Genomic DNA, 20,863 nt, shown 5'->3' on the forward strand with positions numbered 1-20,863 from the left:
AGATCACAGAGAGAGAGCATTAATCAAAGCTGACAAAGCAGAAGGAAAGCCTGTGTTGAGCTACAAGGCAGTTTGCAATAGCCTTTTGCTCACCCCAAGGAAATAAGAGCATGCTGAAGACACAAGCTGTATTGCTAGTGTAAAACAGAATTCTCACGTGTTGGTACTAACATACTCACCATTTCTGTGTTAGTGCAGCATGTGCCTTACATGTGTGTGTCACCCTGTACATGTGGTGTGCTCTTATGCAGATATCTAACATCTCTTGCAGCAGTGTGCAAGGGGACTATGTATTACATAGCGGGCAAAAAGCAGCCCAGCTTGAAAACACTTCAGACGGTGGATGGATGTTGGGAAGAGCTCTGAAGAAGGAGTTTGTTTCCAGGCAGAGGGAGGAAGCACTGGAGCTGCTTGCTGTGCACAGCCAGTGGTCTTTGGGAAGAGCTCACGTTCATATTGATTTTGTGAGTTTGCTTTACCATCCAGTTTAGGTCCCTTAGCTTGCACCTGCTTTTATCTCTACTTTTCTGCATGTGTGACTTGGGTGAATGTATGTGAGACCTGAATTTTAAATTTTGTGGGAAACAGACCTGTTACTCTGGTGTTGCAAGACCCCTTTTATATCACTTCTAAGTTTGCAGAAATCAAAAGAAAATGATGGAGTTTGTTTTGAGGCATGTGTTTGAGACAGCACTGAAAATCATTTGTATTCTTCTAATTGCTGTATGAAGTATTTCCATTAGTATCAATAGCTTCTATTACTGTATTAAATATTTCCCTGGTTGTGATTCTGATTAAGAAATAAAAAATTCCTAAGCTGTCACTTTTGACCACCTCTTCTTCTCTAAGAAAACTCTTGCTCAATACTATGAGAGTCCAGTACCATTCCAGGCCACCATCCTGCTTCAGTAGGAGCTGTAAGAGTGCTGCTGGGTAGAGAATTTTTGTGTCAAGTTACCAACACTGTTCTGCTTCCACTGTAACCAGCAATTCTCAGGGTTTTGTTTTTTGGCCCAGAATATTTCTCCCCTCTTTGAAGCTCCTCATGAATGTAGTCAATGGCTTGCTATGCTCTTTTGAATCTCTTATGTCTGGGATAAATTCCAGGAGCTTTATGGTATGGCTTTAGGCTCCACTGAGTTGGAGATGCTTTTACTTGTCACCCAGACAAGAACTGTCCTTAACTATTTAACACAAGAAAGTAAAAGAAAAACAAACAAACACTACAACAACAACAACAACAACAACAACAACAACAACAAAACAAAAACAAAAAAAAAAAAGAAAAAAAAGGTAAATGAACAATTAAAAATATAAAACCATTTACCTGTACCAGGATGGAGGAAGAAGACACCCTAGGCACAGCTGGCAATTAGTTGTATATTTTCTTCAGGTTTTTAACCAGCTGTCATAGAAATGTGGATTTTGATGTGCAGTTCTCTAATGATAGTGGACAGTGAGAGCAGCAAATTTAATATGCTCTGCAAGTCAGGGATGGTTGAAGTACCAGAAAACTGTGAAAGTCTGAGAGAAATGCCCTTGGAGCTTGCTTTGTCTGCTCACAACTTGCCCTTTCTTGTATTTAACCAGTTTGAGTCAAGGTTGTCTGCTCCAGGCTCCTCTGTGTCAGTGGAGTGGGGGAGTGTGAAGGGAGCTGGTTTTTAAATATATTTTTCTTTTTTTTTTTATTTTTATTTTTAACCCAGAACACATGAGCAAAACAACAGGCTGTATGCCAGTTGAAATCATGGTGGCTGATGCAAAGTGTCAAAGTAGCTGTTGGTGCTGTCAGAAATCTGTTCTTGGTTAGTTTGGCAAGGCATAAACTAGTAAGGGACTCTCCAGAGGTACTTCTGTGATTATGTGGCAGGTAATGACACATTTACTGTGTTAACAAGCTTGACTGTACCTTGCTTGACATGTCCAACAACCTCCAATTAAACTTTAATTTACAGAAATAATTCCTTCTGACATCGTATGCTAGTACTCTGCAAGAGTCTGGAAACATCTAAGCCATCCTAATCCATTTATAAAATTTTATAGGTGTTGCTTATCTTATGATTTAACAAAATCTTGAGAAACAGGATTCTTCAATGGAGCCCAGTTAAATCTTTTGCAAGGACTGCTAAAGCCTGCAAATAGAAGAAACTGGCACTGCAGATCATTTAAATCTGTATTATCTCATTAGTGGGTAATTTCCAAACCCCACTTATTATGTAAATGTATTCAGTAACCAGAAGAAGGATTAAGTATGTGAGAAATCATACTTTTATGTGATGTAAGTCATCTCACCTGTGTTATGTTTGTTCTGGGTGAAAAACAGTGTCTGACTGTGACTGGGAGCCTCTCCAGGGATCTCATCCTCAAATCTGCAATGCTGTGATTTACAGGAACAGCCTTGTGATGCTTCTTGAACCTTTTGGAGCTTCCTGTTTCTTTCTTATTTTTTTCCAGGACTAATGTAATTTTAGCTACTTCTTAGCAATTGGAATAGGCACAGGCAATTTCCTTGTAAGATTGCCTGAGCAGGTTCTTCCATAACCTGTAATAAACTTGTTGTGGCTCAGCAATGTTTGGCAGAACAATTAAACTGGACTTCAGTGCCACAAATAGGTATGTAGTTAAAAACCACAGCTCTCCTCAGGTGCTTGTTTGAGTTTCTATAAACATAGTCTCTGTCATGACCATATGTGCCTTCTATTTATGGCTTCTGCGGCAGTCTGTGCATCATTCACTCTGGAAAATCATGTTTTAAGTACACTGGAAGATAAAGCCCTTGCACCTCTTATCCCTCAAATGTGCCAACAGTAGATGGTTTCAATTTGTGCCATGTGTGTCTTTGGGGTTTGTTTTAGAATAACACTGTTTTAAAACAATACCCTTGAATGTTCAGGGACCTTAAGACAGAGGAAAGAGAGCAGTTCAAAATTTCATAAAAATCGAGACTCACCTTTGTGAGCATCTTTCCACATAAACCTGAGAACTGTACAAACCTGACAATTTCTTTTCCATGCAAGGGCTGTATTGATTTTGTGCAGCATGACGTGTTCTGTTAGGTCTTTGTACAAAAGAAATTGTGCTAACCTCCTGCCCCTTCCCCTATCAACCTCATCACTTTCTGACTGCATGTGTCTGGTGCCCCTGCAGCTATCCCCATAAACACAAATGCCCTTTTAAACATCATTTCTCAAGCGTTTTCCTCTCCATTTCAGAGAGCACAGAGAAAGCAGAGTGTCCCTGTTCACACAGAGAAATACCATTACATTTCCAGCCAGTAGTCTGATTGCTAAAAAGAAAAAAAACTTCACCCATGGGTAATTAGTACTGTGTGTGTAGTTAATCGATTTAAAATTAAATGCCACTGGTGCTGCTGAAAGGTCATGCTAGGTTTTGGTATTGCTTTGAAAAAAAATCTGGTTTGGTGAAGATGTCTCTGAGAAGGAATATTGGTTCTTTGTGCACTGCCTGTGACAAAAGAGAAGCTGGGGGTGCAGTTTCCACAAAGAATGCTGTAAATTTTATTATCATCTAGATTGTGGTGTTTCTGTGTTGATTTTAAGAGAGAAGCCTTCAGTGTAAGGACGTGGCTGTATCTTCTTACAGCAAAAGGATCTCGTGTGCTAGCAGTCTTGTGGGTGAGATAGGAACCTCATCTCCTGCTTCTGAGGCCATCATCCTCATCATTAGATGATTCTGCCTCCCAGGCAGACTGATTACTTCATATTTTCATTCATTAATGATTTATCAGACAGCTCCTCCCCTAAAGGCTCATCTCCTCTGTTATACTCACAGCCCACACGCAACCAGCAACACATAGCTGCCAGCTGGCACTCTGGCTTTGGGAGAGCAGGCTGCTGCTAGCCCTTCCTACATCTCCTGCTGCCTCTCCTCCCCTCCCTTCCCAGCTGCTCAGCTCACCTGCCTGCTCCTTGGTGATTGCACCAAAGCCATGAAATGCCCATGTGTCCTGTCCTCCTATGCCATCTCTCCGATCTGGTTGCTTAATGTGCTTTTCACAAATATTTTTTTCAATTATAAAAAAATAGAAAGAGAGATGAGGTGACCCCACCTGTAATGCAGCCACGCTTGTGTCTTTGTTACAGAAAGAGTGGCCTCCCATTTTGGTGAGAGGCTTTGCTCAGTGGTGACTTAGAATTTAGTAGAGAAGTGGGAGTGCTGGGGAGAGACTGAGCAGGCTGTGTCTGTGAGCAGGAAGGTGTGGGTTGGCAGCAGTTTCAGGTTTTGCTATCAGGTGCTTGGCACAACAGTTCTGTTGAAATCCCTCTCCAGTTGTCTGTGTGAGAGAGTGATTTTTATCACATTGCTAAAGATTAACTCTATTCTTGTTCTCTGTTCTGCTCCCAGGAATCAGGCATGCTCTGAGGTCTGGGAAAGAGAGTCCAAATGAACTCTCATGAAAGGGGGGAAAATCCAGAATTGTTTGCTACTGTCCAACTTGTCCTCTGCAGGCAAGTGGTTACTGAGAGCAGTGGGAACAAGGGCTGCAGGACAGGAAGAAAAAAATATAAGCTAGGAGGAAAGGAGTAAATGAAACTCCCTTGAGTAATTTATACATGAATGTATAACTTTGGAGTGCTTTATCTACTCTTGGCAAGTGGTGACTGATAACTAATTTTCTCTCTTACCTCTGCCACATCCTCCCAGCATCTTCAGAAAGGACATGTGACAGGAATAATAAATCTCATTATTTTGACAGGCTAAAATGGAAATTATGGATTAAAAATCCTATGGATGCCTCAGTAGAGAGAAACTGACTGTTCCTAGGATGCCTAAAGTATATTTTCATTTGCACTGGTTTTGAGATCTTTCTGAATTATTCAGGGCTCTCCACTTACCTCTTTGGCACAACACTTCAAAGTAAACCAGTGTTAAAGGCATCAGAGTCCAATTGAGCAGCTCTCTTGCTTGAGGGTAGCCTGAGACTGCTCAGGCTGTGGGGGAAGTATGGATCTAAATCTAGATTGGATTATCTTTTACTCTAGGTCTCTGAGTTGGAACTTTGTGCTACTATTTTAAGCAGGGAGATGGAAGGTGAAGGGGAGTTCAGGCTGACACAGTGGTGCTGCTAGACTGATCAGTTTGGATGGCTTTGGCTTTGGAGCAGAGAGAAGTGTGTGAGAACAGCAGCTGGTTGTGTTCTTTGTGCAGCCAGGTGTCTGAAAAACCAGTGTCAGCTCTGAGGGTGTAGGAATTCTTGCAGCTCCATGTCAGAGGTGGCTTCAGGGCTCTCACAGAGAGGGTGGAAGACCATGGCAGGGCTCTACTCACACAGGCTGAGGGGAAAGTGCATTGTACATGACTCAGGTCAGAACAGGGGGAAAAACCAAGAACAATAGCAAGTAACTTATTTCAAGGGGTAGTCTGTGAGCAGAGCAGGGACTTGGGGCATGGCTCTTGCAAGCCTCTGGACCAAGGACACAGCCCATTGCTTGCTGTGAGATTGGTGCATCCCAGAACTGTGGATGAGGATGGCAACCAAGATGGTTAAAGCACTTCATGTGTTAGCAGGTGTGTCAAAGCTTCTTCAGGTCTCTCAGTAAAACCTGTCAGACCTGGCACACAACTGTCACAGAGCTAAGGGCTTCTTGCCTGAGGAGATTTCCATCAGAAAGCTGAGTGTAAATTTACAGCACCTGACTACTTCATTGTCTGTTCTCTGGATGTAGGGTGCATTAGGTGCATAGGATGCATTAACTGTGCAAGAAGTTGCTGTAGTGCAAAGAGCATGCACAGAATTTCCACCTAGAGCTAACTGTCTGGGGTAAAGCACAATTTACCAAGCAGTAGTTTGGTTTTTCCTTGCATTCCCTCTCTTAGCTTTACCACTGGGATTGGAGCACAGGACATAAGAGGGACTGTGAACCACACGTGTTCCCTGTAAAGTGTGTACTACGCTTTGTTACCTTACTGAATTGTTGCCTTTGTCTCTGGCTTGTAAAAGGAGTGAGAGGAGGATTTTTCTAAGTGCAGCAAGTCTTCACATGACCTGGCAGAATCTCAAACTGCTGCAGTTAGAAAGGGTGTCTGGAAATCATCTACTCCAACCCTCTGCTCAAACTAGGGTGAACGTAAAGTTGGTGTCTCAGAGTCATATCCCAGTGGGGTTTGGATATCTGCAGCAATGGAGACTCCACAGCCTCTCTGGGCAACCTGTGCCTGTGTTCAGCACCCTCACAGTACAAGAGGGTTTTTTTCATGTTTAAACAGCATTTCCTGTACTTTAATTTGTGTCCATCAGCAGTTACTGGAAACCACTGCAAGGTCTTGCCTTGTCTCATTTACTGCCTTCCATGAGGTATTTATACACATTAAAAGAGCTTCCTCTTCTCCAGGCTGAAGAGTCCCAGCTCTCTCAGTCTTTCCTTATAGGATGGATGGTCTAAAATCTTAACTATCTTTGTGGCCCTTTTACTGGATCTGCTCAAATAAGTTCATATCTCTTCTGTACAAGGGAACCCAAATTTTCAAGGATCCCTAAATTAAATCCAGCACTCCAGTCATGTCTTACCAGTACTGAATACAGGGGAAGGATCATATTTCTCAACCTGCTGGAAGTGCTTTTTCTGCTGCAAGCCAGGAAGTTGATGGCCACCTTTGCCATGCCATAAGGGAGCATTGTTGGATTGTGTTCAGCTTAGTTTCCACTGGAACACTCAGATTTTCTCCTGCAGTGCTGCTTTCAGGCTGGTCAGCCCTGGATTGCCTGAACCCTGCTGATCCAGGTTGGCATTTTCAGCTTTTTCTCATGTTTAATGTGTCTGTGGCAGCTATTTCTTTGTGCAGACTATTTGGTCATTTTACATAATTACACTGTTGAACTAATTAAACTATCATCCTGAAATCGTGTCCTGTGGAAAGTAATTCACAAAACAAGGCTCAGTGAGGCTTGCACCAAAATGGAACATGCAACCCACCTAATGTATTGGGGTTTATTTCCTCCCTTTTTCTCACGCTTTAATGTAAAATAAGCATTATACTGAAGGAACCAGGCAAAGGCTAATTTGCCTCATTTGAATGTGAAAAGGAGCCCACATCCTTCCTGTGCCCTGCAAAGAATGCAGAAAGACTTTACAGAGAAAACAGATGTACTAATATGTATCACTCGTTGGGGGCAGGGGGAATCCAGCATGCTGCCATCACAGCAGTGCTGAACTTGCAAGAAAACAAAAGCACCAGCATACAAAATATAGTTCTGGGAAGCTGGCAAAGTTGGGGACCCTTTTCTTTTGCTTATATTTATGCTCCTGGCATCTGAAATACATATATATATATACAGAAGGAAACATGGAGCCTCATTTTTCATGCTTCATCTTCGGGGAAGATGATTTCGTGCCCAAATGCAAACAAAAAGCAGAGGCTCCAGCCCAGCCGTAGGGAAATCTGCATTGCCTCGCCAGGAGAATACACTACTGACATCATATACAAAACAAACATAACTTTGGGAAGTATCCATTGATTTCATTTGTGTTTTAAATACCTCTCTAACATGTAAATGTGAAAGAGTTTGTCCTCTTAGCTCACAAAAAATGCAAGATACAGTGGGGAGTTTTAATGGTCTGATGGTTTTCAGCATGAGAGATAGAGAACAAATGAACTCAGATGTTATTTTTACAGCTATTCAGAGTTCTGTCCTTTCCTGACCCATCTGTTTATCCCTTTCCAAGAACTTTGGCATTGAGCAGTCAGCACTGACTGGTCAGCTTGTGAATTTGCTGGTGTTCATAACTTACCAAATTCAACAACTTGCCTGATGCAGATTTGGCCCTGTAGCAGTATAGAGTCTCTTGCCGGCTTTTAGCTTGCAGACTGGAGGCAGTAGCATGTGGCAATTTATAATTTATTATATACATAATTTATAATTTTTTATATACATGTATTGTCAGTCCCAGTAATAAATAGGAGAATGCTTTAAAGTTTTCTCTTAAAAGGCTACCTCAGACTTCCTAAATTAAAAACTGGTTTTTCAAAAGCAGAGAAGTGAAATGTAGCAGTTACTCAGATTTCTTTGTTCAGCAGTGGTAGCTGAGTAACATCCATGGGTAGGTGCACTGCTTAGTGAAGATGTTGTGTTCTTTTCCCTAAATGAAGCACAATGGACATTTTCTTACAGTCTGCAGTACTGAGGTTCACTTCAAATTGACGTTTCCTGTTCTTTCCGCTGTTTGCAACTTTGGAAAGCGTTCTTTATTCACAGGAGTTTTAAATCTGTAGCACTGACATACAAATATCTGGCTGTGCATAAGACAGGCTCAATAACCTTGAAAAGAGAAATTTAAGCCCACTTACCTAAATCACTTAGATGAACATGAATGGAGCACAACAGCTTGAGGTGTTTGAGTTGCAGTTTAAGTGCTGGCTTGTTTTGTGCAATCAGGGTAAATAAAATCTTGGCCTTGAACTGGTATCTGTGTATTGGAACAAACATCTCAATGCAGCACACTGCAGAAGGAAGGAAGCAGAAGAGAAATTAGATCACTTTCCTGCATTATTTCTTGTAAGTGTAGTCTTCTTACGTATGGAACACACATTTCCTGTTGTAAAAATATTGTAACAGCCTGCAGTACACAAACAACAAATAATCTGCTGTCGCTGAAAGCTGGAGTCAGAGGAGCAGGTTTAGAGGGAAGTATTGGAAGACTGCAGATGATTGGATCTCTCATGCTCTGAAAAGATAGCGAGTGTGAACTACATAACCACTGCTGTGGGTGTCCTAACAAGCACAGCTTTACAGTGTGGAAGAAATAAATAGACTGACTCTTCACACAAATGGCAGTGTAAAGGTATTTGGTTCTTGCTTTTTGTGCAAGCAAGAAACCTTGCTTGGTTTCTTGTGCCTTTGGTTCTTGCTTTTTGTTTTATGTCATCTGTGCATTTAGACAGAACCATGTGGGTATCTTAATCCCCTCTTCTTCATGTGCCTTTATCCTGGAGTGTACATGCTTCCTTTATCTCTGTCTGCAGTGGTATGGGTTTGTACCCATGTTCCACACGTTCTTTCACAGCACCATTAAGTCCCAGCTGCATGAACTGCACCAGCTGTGTTTTGTGATAGGAATCACAGAGGTGAGAATCCAGTTCAGTAACAGAATCACCAATCACAGAATTGTTTGCATTGGAAGAACATTTAAAGTTCTACTCCAACACTCTTGCCCTGGACAGGGATACCTGCCACTAGACCATGCTGCTCAAAGCCCCATCCAACCTGACATCAAACATTTCCAGCAACAGGACACCTTCTGACTTCTCCAAGCGGTCTGTTCCAGTGTCTCACCATCCTCATTGTAAAACATTTCTTCCCATATCCAGTTTAAATCTACCCTTTTTCAGTTGAAAACTGATTGTTTTTAAAAAGTCACTACAGGTCCTGGTAAAGAGTTTCTCTTCATGTTTCTTGTAAGCTTCCTTTAAGACTGTTCTTAGGTCTTCCTGGACTCTCCTCCATGCTGAACAACCCCAACTCTCTCAGCCTGTCTACATAGCAGAAGTGTTCCATCCCTCTAATCGTCTTTATGGCCCTCCTTTGGACCTGTTCCAACAAGTCCAAGGTCTGGTGCTGGGGATCCCAGAGCTGGATGCAGAACTTCTGGTGGGATCTTACAAAAACAGAGTAAAAGGACAGAATCACCTCCCTTGACCTGCTGGCCACACTGCTTTTGATGCAGCCCAGGATCTAGCTGGTTTTCTGGGCTGGAGTCCCATGTTGCAAATTTTTCCCAATATTTCCAAAATTGGAAAATTTTCCAAAAATATCCAATTTTTCATCCACCTGTACCCCCAAGTACTTCTCCACAGGGGTTCTTTCAGTTCCTTCATCCCCCAGTCTGTACAGATGCTGGTGATTGCCCTGACCCAGGTGCAGGACCTTGCACTTCGCCTAGTTGAATTTCACAAGGTTTGCACAGTCCCACCTGTCAAACCTGTCAAGGTGCCTCTGGATGACATCCCTTCCCTTCAGCGTGTCAGTGGCACCACTCAGCTCAGTGTCATCCCCAAGCTTGCTGAGGGTGCGCTCAATCTCACTGCCTATGCCATTATTAAAGATCTTGAACAAGGTAGGCTTAGATGAGATATGAAGAAGAAATTCTTTACTGTAAGGGTGGTGAGGCATTGGAACAGGTTGCCCAGAGAAGTTGTGGATGCCCCATCCCTGGAAGTGTTCAAGGCAAGGATGGGTGGGGTTTTGAGTAACCTGGTCTTGTGAAAGGTGTCCCTGCCCATGGCAAAAGGTTGGAACAAGATGGTCTTTAAGGTCCCTTCCAACCCAAACCACTCTATGATTTTATGACTAAATTGTATATAGTTCCTGATGATTGGTGGGCTTAAAATCCTTATTGCCTGAGCCTTGTGATGCTAATGCAGATGCCAGCGCAGAGTAAAAGATTCTGCGGCTTCTGATGCTCAGCCAAACTGTGGACCACAACTTGTGGCCACATTCTGGGGGCAGGTCACATAAAAGGCGGTAGACAAAGGACAAAAGTCTGCTTCTACTTTGTGTAGGGGTGGTTTAATGTCCTACATCAAGGAGCTTCAGTGGCTCTTGCACATGATGACTCCTCTCTCAGACCACACTTCCTACGAAAAGTTACCATTAAAAATGGTAATCTTCATCTGTCTCTCAGTCGTGGTCAGGTAACAGATGCAGGCTTTTATTGTGGTAGAGTGACCCACACAAGTAGCTGCAGAAGAGCAAAGTGAGAATCCTCACAAGACTTTCTCTTCCTGGAAACACTCTGGGCACACAGAAAGGGGAAGCCTTAAGTATCTCATCTGTTTTTTGTGTTAAACCATTGCAGACAATCTTTCTGTATGGACTGATGGGGGAGGAGCTGGAGGACTGGGAGAAAAGAAAAACTGTAAATAGCAGAGCTGGAAGCCATTCTTAGGAGAGGCAGTAAAAGGGAGATGAAGAAATGAGCTTGAGATCTTCTTTTTTTTTTGGTTTTTATTGTATAAAGTTGAGGGACCAGCCATGTTCAACCCTGGTATTTTCCCTGGTGAGTTCTGAAAAACTGTATCATTGATGTGTGGGTCTTCCTCTTTTTACAGAAGTCATTTCAGGAGGAACATCACCAGGTGGAGAAGAAAATCTTTAGCTCAGTCTTTTATTCTCAGGATAGACATTGTGGAATCCTTGATCTGGTTTCCTACCATAATTCATCTTTCTTATGGAAAAAATATTCCCGGCTTCTCTTCTTGTTGTCCCTGTGCAGAAAAAAGTCAATGTTGTCTCAGTGTTCTGACTTCAAACTATGCAGCCCCAGAGCATGCTAGAGCTTGGATATTTAAGTGAGTGGCAAGGCAGGAAGGTATAGTCCTGACAATTATATTGAGAGCACGTTGAAATTTTAGAAGCATGTGAGAAAGGGAAGAAGAATACTTTACATTAAGTAGAGGGAGCTATGCTAGGAACTCTTTTGAAGGTACTGTGGTCATAAAGCACTGTTTGAACAGCCATTAAGCTGTTCCTGGGGTTTTAAATTAATACTTCCTATAGGACAGATATTTCATGCATGTTATGTGCAAAGAGCCAATGATATCCACAAGTTGTGTAAATTTAAGCTATGAATGAAATGCTGTGTATGCATACAAATGCTACTTTAGGAACGTTTTCCTTGGTTCTCCCTTTCTTAGCATGTATCAGTATTGCTGCTGGGAGGTGGGCATGTTGTTTGGCTGGGGTTTGGGTTATGCTTTGTTTCCTCTCATTGTTTTCTTCAGTGAGGAAAGGAGATTGCATAAAACTCTTTTCTGGTCTCTGTTGACATCAGCACATTCGATCTGCCTGCGTCCAAAAGAATTATGTCAAAGCAATTGCCTGCATTTGTTCCTTAGCGTGTTCTCCAGCAGCACTGTCGCTTGAGGGTCAGACTGGAATACATTAAACTGGAATTGGGGCAGAAACTGCAGCCAGCCTCAGGTCAATGATGCCTCTTGAGATTTGTGAAAGTGACACTTCTGGGGTTCATTGCATTAAATTCCATAGCATTTCTGTGTCTAGTCTGGGTGAATTACAAAGGCAGATGGGATGGTTAATTTCACATTCTCCTATTTAATTCTGTGTCTGTGTGTCTAGAATAAAAGGAAAAGCCTTGCATCTGATTTATTTTACAATATTTCAAAAAAGAGTTTTTTTAAGTCCATGTATTAAAGCTCTTTACTTCTATGTAGTTTTTAATGTTTATAGTTAGGAAGATTATCACAGTTACTTCATCTGTAAAATTCTATTTCTGGAGTCTGGCCTATGTGATCCTAGGTACATCTTTTGACAGAAGCCTTTACAATGTTTAAAAACACAGTTGCATGTGTGCTTAACAGGACATCCTCATGCTGTAGGATGTAGCTGGGGTTGTGCCAGAGGGAGAGGGGGGAAAAAATGTATCCAGGAGGACAAAAAGTATAAAGATGCACAAATGCTCAATTCAAACTGTACTTTTGCAGGCTCTGATTCATGTTTTATTAGCAGCTCTGAAACCTTGTCCTCGATCAGCTTTCCCTAAACTTCTGCTTTGTTAGTGACTAAGGAGTTGCCAGTCAGAGTTTTGAGCTGACTGTTGGTAGGAATGCTGGATATAGCAGAGCTGAAGCAGTGGGGCGTGTGTGAATGCATGTACACATACACGTACATACACACCACACTTGGACAGGCCTTTTTCCTCCCTAAAATTTTTACAATCTTTCTTGCTGTGATTCACTCTGCAGAAGCTTTGTACTACGTGTTTACTGAAGACAGGATCTTTCTTTTATGTTTGTGACATATCACCAAGATTTTATTATGCTGTGCATGCTGTGTTTTAGCAGGCATCACTTACTGAGCATAACCAAAAGTTTGAAAAACACATTTTTTCCACCTGTTTAACATAAAAATAACTGTAGAACCATAATTAAATTTAATTAGATGTTTGTATGAAATAACGCCTTCTAAATCTCTGGAGTGGCATATGTGAACTAGTCCTGAGTTCAAGTAATTGAGATTATTTTATCTGTTTTATTTGCAGAATTTACACTGCAGCATTCAGTCATAAATGGGTTCATTCCAGAAGCTTAAAATGAGATGATGCCAGCAACTGGCACAAATCAAACACTTCCAGCCTTCCCACTCCTGCACATTGATAGGATTAATACTTTCTGGCCAAAGGCCCAGGTTAAGACAGACAGCACGCTCAAAAGCTTGTGCTGCCTCCTTAAAAAACACCAGATTTAAATATTGGCAGGCTGTGAGATGAAGCAAATTCAGTCACCAGGGCCCCACAGCTGAACACATGGTCCTCAGGAGCCCAAATGCCCAACCCCAGCCTTGGGGCAGATAGCTAAAAGCTTTCTTGGCAGAACCCAGTTCCCTCAGCATGCAGAAAGGGAAGGAGGAGACAGGTAAATGCCCTGAGTGACCTGGGAGGTTCCTGCAGGAGTGGTGCTCACATCCATTCATTCTGCATAAAGGATTTCTATGAAGAAGGTAGCTAGTCCACTGGTTCATCCTAAAAGGGTGAATTTGGGAGAGGAAATACCAGTGAGGTATGGAGGACTCTTTTCCACAGCATGATTCTCTGAGGTCACCTTCTGTGGCGAGGTGCTGCTGGGATAAGATCCCAGCCAGATCCCCAGGACAAGGTCCCAGTGGCAAGCAGCAGATGAAGTGAATTGCTGAAACAAGGAGTCACCGGTGCTTTCTCAGTGGCAGAGTCTTAACAACACCCATCTGTTTCCTAAAAGTGGTTTCCTTGGCATCTCAGTGTGAGGAGCTTTGTACAGTGAGGTTTTATACACAGCCAGGTCCTGGGAATTGAGGCTTCTTGCAGATCCTGCAGAAGATGGACAGTTGGGCGTGATCCATATATAAATGGCACCTCATCCCCAAAAGCCTGGGGTTTCTCCAGAGGTATTTTGTAAGCTGTGAGCAGGAAGGCTGCCAGGATTAATACCCTGCAAGGAGAAGAAATGTTTCTTGGTGGCAACATGGAGCACAGTGTGGTGCAGTGACCACTCAGCTCACCTGCAGGAGCTCCTGCTTTGTAGCCATTTACCCAAGCCGTGTGGGCACGCATCCTTTTTGAATCAAGCGCAGTTGCTTTCTCAACTTTGCAGAGGTGGGCAGTACCTCATAAACTGTGGTGCAAAGGGTTAATTACTGGTTAATTTGCTATAACACATCATTGCTGAACAACCAGAACAAACTTGCCTGTTCACAGCCTGGATTGGAATAATTTTCAGTAATTTCTACCTTTGCTAGATCAGAGCCTGCTGTTATCAAATTTATTCAGTGTAAGAATACCACTATACCATGAACAAAATAATAAAATTCCCTCTAAAATTTTTGTTTATAGCAAAGCCTTCATAGCCTAGTGTTTCCAGTTATTTAATTTCTCTTCCCTGAACACTCTGCCAGTTTTTCCAACAATAAAATGGAGCAGCAGAACCTGATATGTTATTCACAGAGCAGAGGAACAAGAACCAAACACAGCATCACCGTAACCTACCTACTCATCTTTTGATTTTCATTTGTTTGTACAGCTGAGGCTTGCATTAGCCCTTTTGGCCACAGCCTTGCGTGGGGAATTCATGTCGAGCTGATTGCTTCCCAGGACCCCTGGTCTCACATTCACTCTGTGCTTCGGAGGATAGAGTCCTCTCTCTCCCTCTCATCCTGTAAGTATGGCCTGGATTCTTCTCATAAGGGGATTTTGTACTTGGCCATATTAACACCTAAATTAGTTTCTCCCATTTTTCTACAGGCCCCAGTTGCTCTCTGTCAGGCTTGTTCTTTTATGGTTTGTTTTCTGCCATTCCTAGTCTCATGCCTAACCACAATGACTTTACTTTAATCCAGGTCACTGGTAAGGCTATTAAATAGTAAAGGGATGATCACCAATGCCTGTGGAATCCAACAGGAACCCATTTGTTTGCTAATAAATAGTTTCCAATTTACAGTTCCACTTTGGTTTCCTTAATTTAGTAGCTTTTTAATGCTTCTAATATGACTGTGGACTCAAAAGTGACTCCAGTATAAAATAGGTTCAAGGTTTTAGCCTGATCTTATACGGTGCTCTCCACCAATGGAGTCCTGTTCTCCCTGTATAGATGAAAACATTCCATGTAGGCTTCAAAGCATTCATAAAGATATTCTACAGAACTAATCAAATGACTTAGGTTTGTAATACTGTTAACGATGCTGCATTTATAAGTGTACTTGTAATTTTTGCAAGAAATTACATCAAATTAGTTTGACAGGATCTATTTTCCTTAAAGCCAAGTTAATTGACTTTAATTACAGAGCTTTGAAAAAAGTTATTAATTGAGGCCAATGCTGGTTGTTCTATGCTCTGCAAAATACTGGAGACTCATCCAACTGGCTTGTAATTACTTTCTACCCTTCTCAAATAGTAGCCCAGTATGAGCCTTCTTCCTGTCCTTGGTCCTTCCCCAAAGGCCAAGAACTGCTTTAGATGCAGTAGCAGCTCCAAGGCTACCTCTGTAAACCTTCTGAGACAAGTTTATTTCTAGCAACTAATCTGAATCACCCAGAATCGTTTATCTACTGCTTAACATCCCCTCTCCAGGGGCTGCTGTGGTGGGAAGAAGCTATTACATTATCATCATCATAAACAGATCATCCAGCCTTTTACCTGTGTGCTAATCGGAAACATTTACTGAATAACTTCTGCTGCTGTCATATTGTAATGAACGTTTCTACATTTTTTATTGTTTGGGATTCATCTTTCATAATCTGCTTTAAAAAATTTAAAATGTATTTCTGATTTTATGTGCCACCTTTTTTTTCTAGTATCTTCTTGATTCCTGTATATAATCTTTATTTTAGCTTTTTTTGCTACTTATTATCTCTTCCTCTTTCCCCTTTCATGTGCTAGTTTTCTAAATAACATTTTATATGTTTTTTCACTTCCCTGATAAACCCAGCTGTTGGGTTTTTTTCGTTGTGTGTTATTTTTATCTAGCCCATTTCCATGGTTGTAACACTGGTAGGCATTTAGGAAATGTCTTAAACTGCTTGCAGATGTCAGCAACTTTCTGGATGTTCTGACTTCAGCCTGATTTGACTCCCATTCGCTCTAGTTTTGTGAAATTGCTTCTCAGAAAGCATGCCACTAGATTTTAATTTATATATCTATAAAGAGCGTACGCTCACATATTGCATAAAATTCTGGTCTGGATTTGATTGCAGACAATGTTAACTATTTGCACAGGAAGTGTTGGTCCTTTTCAGTCTAAACAACCAGTAACTTCTGGTTTGTGACCATTTCTTCTCTACTGACAAAGTCTCGAGCAGGGATACTCTGGCTCCCGTGCTAACCCACGTGTGACTCACAGGCAGTTCAGGTGTGACCACCGTGGGGTTGAGCTCATGTGTGGTGGAGCTCAGCTCTTCACCTTGTGGTGATGGTGCTGTGAGCTGCTCCTGTCCCCTTTGGTGTTGTGAGGCCAGTGTTGTAGATGACTCATTGGCAAGAGCTTAATTTCACAAGGTTAGGAAGGCCAATCCTTTTTTGAATTTAGGGGTTAGTAACTTGTCATTTGTAGCCCTTTGGAAAGGACAGGCCTGTGTTAGTGCTAGTGACATAAGGTCTCCGGAGTAACTCAAGAAGGGATTTTGTACTTCTTGTATGTAAGTGTTGAAGAAGCTCATCATCCCTGTAACTCTCCAAGATTATTTATTTCCTAGTTGTCAGTCACTCAGATGTCATTTGTGACACATATGGCCTGGCACCACCCTCTTCCATTTGGATTTTTTAAATTGGCTACAGCTGTTTCTGTTAATAATATAATAGTCTAAATATAGCTATTATTTTTCAAGAGTACTATTTTGCATAGGCAGAGGGTTTATCCATTTTTTTCAGAATCCTGTAATTAGCATATATGCAACTGGAAAGGGTCATCTTCTCACAGCCTTTGCTTTGGTTGATGTTCTCCTCGATATCCGGTTTGTGCTAAATGTGCTTGTGGTTGCTTATTTGACCTGACCCTCCCAGCCAGCCTGGCTTAGAGTGTCAATTTGTTCCTTGTCAAGAGGTCCTTTTCCCTTTACAACACAATCCACAAATCTGACATGTGTCGCCTATGCTGTGGGGACAGCACACTTGTTAATTTCAGTGGCCTTCAGCTTTTTGTCTCTTTGTGCTAAGAAACGGGGAGGAACTCCAGACAAGATCTCCAGATCTCCTGAATTGTCAGGAGTAGTGTATTTCACAAGGTGTATCACAGAGCAGTCATTTTCAGTGAAACCCTCCCTGTCTGCTCCAGATTACCACCCAGTTTTGTTTTAAATACACACAAACAGAGAAACCTCTGTGGACTCTTCCTCATATTCTGAGGGTGTAGAATATACCTTTGGTCAGTTGGGTTCAGCTTTCCTAGCTCTGTCCCTTCCCAAACCTCCCCCTGCCTACTTGCTGCAGTGGCAGAGTGAGAAACAAAGAAGGTCTTGATGCTTTGTGAGCAGTGCTCAGCAATAACTTAAACATGGCTGAGTTATCAACGTTGTTCTGCTCACAAGGCTGAAGCACACACAGCTGGGTTTGGGATGCTGTGGAGAAACTGAACCCCATCCAGACACAGTAAACTCACCTAAGATGTCATCTAGCAGTCAGCTGCTGTCATACACTGAAACCACGGTGGCAACAGCTGGGTTTGAGAGAACAGGTCTCACTAGAGAGCTTTTCTGTGGGGGTGTGAGCATAGGCACGTTTTCTGTGTGTCCCCATTACTCAGTACTGTCAGCACTCACTGCCTTTATCATGGTGTGGTTGCCACCCAGTTTGGGGACCCCGCCTGTCAGTATCTTTGCTGTTGTGGATGAAGCCAGCTACAGTGATGGTGGTGAGAAAGCTGGGGGTTTCTTGTGGGCTGGTCACAGGCAAATATTTGCTCATGTTTAGGAAGAAGAGTATTTTTCCTCCAGTGTAACTGGACAAATAAGGGATTTAAATAACTATATTAAAATGTTAGCAGTAGCAACCTAGAAGAAATGAGAGCCCCTTTAGGAGGGAATGGTGTCTGCAAGGGTTCCAAAGTAAGTCTCCTGATTTGAGAATCAGCTTGCTCCCTTTTTCTTGCTGTCGCATCCTCCAAGTTCTCCGATCACAACACAGAAATCAGACAAGGCAGAGAAGGGGTTCACTTCATTCCTGCATGAGTGAAGGGGGATGGGGAGGAGCAGCGAGGGGGGTTTCTGAGAGAAAGGTCTGTTTCTATGCCTCTTTCATAGTCCACAGTGGCAAACAGGCAGAACTTCTTTACTGTGTCCTTCCTTCTCCCCTTCCTTCCCTGCCCATCCTCATTCACATTTGGCACTCTGCTCTGCACTGCTCCCATACTGTGGGTCGGATGAACACCCATTAATCCTGGGTAGAATCTAAAAATAAGAATTGAGAGAAAAAAAATCAGAACAGTGTGAATCAACCTGCAATCATCTTTCTGTTCTCCTAATGGGAAAAAAGAAAGAGGAAATCAGTGGAGACACTGTTTTATTTCTTCTCTTTCTAAGACAAAATTATTCTGGCATTTGCAGCAGTTGTTCTCTTGCTATAGGTTTTCTAATTTACACACTTAAAAGGCACTTCAAAATTTAGGTGCATTAGCTCAAAATGCTTATGCAGACCATCCACCCCCCATTTCTCCCTGCTCATGAATAGAGCTGCCACAAGCAGCCTGATGAAGGAGGAATGTAGCCTGAAGTCACACGGTTGAATTTACATGGTGTTCTCTCAGAACCAGGGATAGATCTGTCCTTTGTGGGGGTTAACTCTAAAGTAAGCAGTGTGTTTACTGTATGTAGGTGCTGCCATCAGTTCTTAATTTCAAAGATTCTTTTAACACATTTTAACCATAAAAAAATCCTGTGTGCAGTTTTGAGTCTGAATTGCTGTTCAGTTCATGAGAGTAAAACCTGCAGGCCTTCCCTCTGAATTTAGTTACACATAAGATGTTTTCTTTCATTTTACAAGTGAAATTTGGAGGTTAGTGGGGGAAGAAAAAAAAACCACAGAAGAACCCTTCCTCAGAACTACTGCATTTTTCTAGGGCATCTTTTTTTCAAAATAATAAAAGCCCTGAGACAGTACAAGGCATAACTCAGTTACTGTAACTTTAAGAGATTGCAGCATGAGCCTTTAATTGCTTCTTGTGTTTTGTTCTGGTTTGGTTTTGCTGAAAGGGATGTATCACAGGGAGTGGAATAGAATTCACTGGTTTTTGAAAAAGATGAGGCCCTGACATTCGCAGCCTTGGCTGGCAAAGAAGCTGCACAAAACCAAAAGGGTGGAGACGTGTCCTTTCATGGGCAGTTTGGAGGGTTTATCTTCTCTTCTTGCACTGGGGAGCTTTTGATTAGGGCTGCTCAAACAGCATTGTGGTAATGCAGCTTCCTGTGGCCTTGCCAGGTGACATCCCCACCGGACAGCTGCCAGCCAGCCCCACCACCACTACTGACCCTCAAAGAACACATGGACGTGGTTATTGTTCCTCCTGCCCAGCTGCAACACTGACTTCCTTTTTCCTCTCTAACTTGCAATGAATAGATCATATAGCTAGATGGATAATAAACAGATTGTCTGGGTTGTAGTAAATCTCTTGCCAGAGGGGGACCAAGACATTCATCGCTCTTCCTTCCTGGCCCTGGGTAACCACTCGCCCTGTCCCATGGACAGCTGTGCTCACAGCCTCTGGCAGAAGCCACGGCTCTGGTTGTAGCTCAGTGAAGTCCTTCCACATGCACCTCCTCTTCCCTGGTCCTGACCCCCAAGGCTGGATGAAATTAAACCGGCAAGGTGAAGCCCAGACCTTCATTTTTCATAACTGTCTTTTAGTTCCTGTCCCAAAGGGGAAAAGAGGGAAGGCAAGCACAGGGCCAGGCTTTGCAGGCATGTGTTACAACTTAAACCTTGTCTGTGGTGTCAGGAAGCTGTTGTTTCCAGGGCTGTGTCCCCAGTCACTCAGTAATGGGGAGGAACAGCAGGGCAGAATATGGCACTTCAAAGCCCCTTCCAGGGTCTGCTCTTTCATAGCAGCTGGAGCTGGAGCTGCTCCCTTTCCTGAACCCCTTCTGCCACCATTGTAGAGGACTTCCAAAGCAACTGCAAGCTGACAAGAAACAATAGTAAGAGCACTCCAGCACTGTAAAAGGCATTTGCTTTGAACCAGGGCAGTATGGCAGCAGGAGCTCAGCTGAGACTGCTCTTCCTGCTTTTCCAGCCATGGATGGCCATGGACACTGGGCAGCAGCAGCCTGACTTTTGACTGCTGCACATAAACAATTGAACTGCTGAGTTTTTTCTGCTCAGAGACCACTAAAGCAGAATCTAGGAGTGAAGCATTAAAGGTCTTCCTTAAAAATCAAATTGTGCAGCCCAGGAATTTTTGAGTGCTGTTTTGAAACATACTTGAAGTTTTGCCCTGGTGTTTCTGGCTTTTTGTTCAGGAACATGACTTTGTGTATGTGAGATTTTCTGCATGTCTTTAACAGTCAGAGGACATCCAGTGGTAGTACTGTGTCTTCTCTGATTTACATTTATTTAATGCATCATGACAAGTGTGGTGCACATGTAGATTTGCAAGAATTCTACACAAATCTCCAGCTTTATTCAAAGCTGAACTGAATCTATCACAATGCAGTAAAAATATATTCCTTCTGGATCAGACCTTAGTGTAAAAATTATATGTATATATAGTAACCTGCAACCCACAAGCCTGGGGAATAATGAATAACACCCAGGAGTTTTAATTTTAAATTTTATATCTCTCTGACCTTAAAATTGGGGAATCCCTGGCAAAGCTGGAATGTAGGCAGTCCTCTAAAATGTCCCAGAGTTAATAGATAAAAACAAAAAAATAA

General features: G+C 42.4%; 1 protein-coding gene across 4 annotated transcripts in view; it reads left to right on the top strand.

The window, feature by feature from the left end:
- The window catches only part of FYN (FYN proto-oncogene, Src family tyrosine kinase), a 137,663-nt gene that overhangs the window by 70,354 nt on the left and 46,446 nt on the right, over positions 1 to 20,863 (top strand). For 3 of the 4 annotated variants that reach the window (XM_066547103.1, XM_066547102.1, XM_066547100.1), the window contains exon 3: positions 14,530 to 14,664. The exons of the other annotated variant lie outside the window; for it this stretch is intronic. The gene's annotated coding sequence lies outside the window, so the exon portion shown is untranslated. The remainder of the gene's footprint in view (positions 1 to 14,529; positions 14,665 to 20,863) is intronic. 4 annotated transcript variants of the gene reach the window in all.

The sequence above is a fragment of the Molothrus aeneus genome, chromosome 3, assembly GCF_037042795.1.
Source record: "Molothrus aeneus isolate 106 chromosome 3, BPBGC_Maene_1.0, whole genome shotgun sequence".
Lineage (NCBI taxonomy): Eukaryota > Metazoa > Chordata > Aves > Passeriformes > Icteridae > Molothrus > Molothrus aeneus.